A 2,293-nucleotide genomic window follows, 5' to 3' on the forward strand; every position below is an offset into this window, starting at 1 on the left:
GTGCTCATGCCCATGGACGCGATATATATCCTATCATGAAAGCTTCTTGTAACAATAACTATTTCCTTGATAACTAACCTATGGTATCTGTGAATTGATCCCTTGCAACCGTGGTTCCGACCATGATTGTTCTTCTTTGATCTCATTTCTCGGACAAGTTAAAACAATTGTCTTCTATGGATCAATACACCAGTCCAACCTTACTTTGATCTTGTGTCGGGTATTACCCCCCTGGTATCTCGAGATTATCATGGAACTGCATAACTTTTTATGAGTTCTTCATCAAGTGCTACCTTCCCACTGATTCCATTTTTTCGCGGGCTCTGTGTTACTGAACACTCAAAGACACTGATAACTGAACCGAGTCCGCTCTACGGTTCAACAACTCTTCAGTAAGCTTCTATAAGTACGAGTTTGTACCCGATCACGCCATTCCTAGCCTGTTTGGCTATATCATTGTCGTGACGATTCTAACGGTGCTACCTGGTCCTTATTCTTGGAGCACCAATTTTCGATGATGAACTAACCTTACGTCGATTTTCCTCGTCATACCCTTTCACCTTAAACAACAAGATTGAGTTCGAGTTTGTGTCGTAACTGTGGTTCCAATAACATCTTGCTTCATCATTCCTTTGACTTGATGTCGTCGCTGGTTGACTACATCTGCATGAAATCTCTCGACAATTGTGTCGTGATCATCATCAACCTTATGAGCTCTTCCAGGAATTCAATTGAATTCATGATGGGTAATACCATCCTTGCCCTCGATGATTCCTATTCTCATCGACCACTTTATTGCCTTCCGTTCAACACAACTTGTTCGTGTTTTGTGTAAACCTTGAGATCACTGCTACCCAGCAGTTGATCTTCCTTACCTCGGAAGTATTACCATCTCTTTTGTCAAGAATGTGGTGAGAATTTCACCACCTTTTAATAATTCTTGATATCATAATACTTCTTGCCATCTTCGTTCATTCCTTGGTCCCCGTATTGTTTTCAACCGGAATACCGACAATGGAGCTATGACGTGTGAATTCAAAACTTCTAGCAACCCTATTGCTTTGAAGTGAATGGGCGATAGTTCAGTCTAAGTCCTTCGCTAATTGAATCACCATTCTGACATTGGTCGTGCAACCCAACCCATATTTCGGGCGCACATTTCAACCAATGTTTAATTGTGTATGTTTTCCTCGAGCATACTTCCTTATATCATTTGATCTGGCAAATGTTATCTCCTTGTTCACTTAATGGTGGAAATCCATCTTTTGGGAATCTCGGTGAATTGCCGTTGAGCTCACCAGACACCTCCTTGTCCTCTCCTTGGGTTAATGATGAACTCTTGTTAACGGAAGTCACTTCATAGTTCATTTCCCGAGAATCTTACAGTGTCATCCCGTCAATTGGTGTTGCACCTTTCTTCTCAGGCATCCTGAGCCTGAGGTATCCTGACACCAATCATACCTGAATCTCGGTCAGATATGATGGTTGGGACAACTTTCCAAGAGTTATGATGTTGATCCTTTGATGACCCAGTAACATGATGTCATGCCTAGCACCCCCCCCGGCTGGAGGACCTATCATTATAGATTCCTTTTCAGCAAGGTTATCCATTCATCCATGAGGAAATTGTAAGACTTATTCTACAAGTTATTCTTGATGGATCCTTCGTGTTTCCAAAGTCTGATCTTCACATGAAGACCATGTCATTGCTATCTCGAAGCATGTCAATGGTACTCCGATTTTCAACAGGAACATTTGAAGCACGATGCTAAATTTTATTTATCATTTATCCTAACACTGTTGTATGGGTAATATCATGAGATTCCTTCTCCCTTACCTAAATGGTTTTCTACATTATATCCTGTCATGGATATCATGCTCTACTTGTCCTTGGGAAGGATATACCCCTGAAATACATGTATAAACACATTTTCCATTCCATTGTTCTATTTAATCTGATGATCACCTTTTCCTTTACTTTGTTGTGTTTGACATTCTTGTGATCTATATAATCTAAGCAGTAAAGATTCACTTCTTATGTAAACACCTCGATGTATAATTGGTCAGTAAGACCCTGTTACGATTGTTGATGATATTCCGGTAACCACCAATGGACGAGAACTTTGCCTATTGGCCCGCCTCGTTCAACGAGCGGGAAAATGGTTCTCTTCGTCCCTCGCCCTTGGTACCTATGTTGTTGCCGACATGACCCTCAGACTCTCCTCTGACATGCCTTGCTTACATGATCGTGCAAGATGTCACCGACCTTCCTACTTTTAACCACATGGTGGGC

This window comes from Triticum dicoccoides, chromosome 1B (assembly GCF_002162155.2).
Source record: "Triticum dicoccoides isolate Atlit2015 ecotype Zavitan chromosome 1B, WEW_v2.0, whole genome shotgun sequence".
Classification (NCBI taxonomy): domain Eukaryota; kingdom Viridiplantae; phylum Streptophyta; class Magnoliopsida; order Poales; family Poaceae; genus Triticum; species Triticum dicoccoides.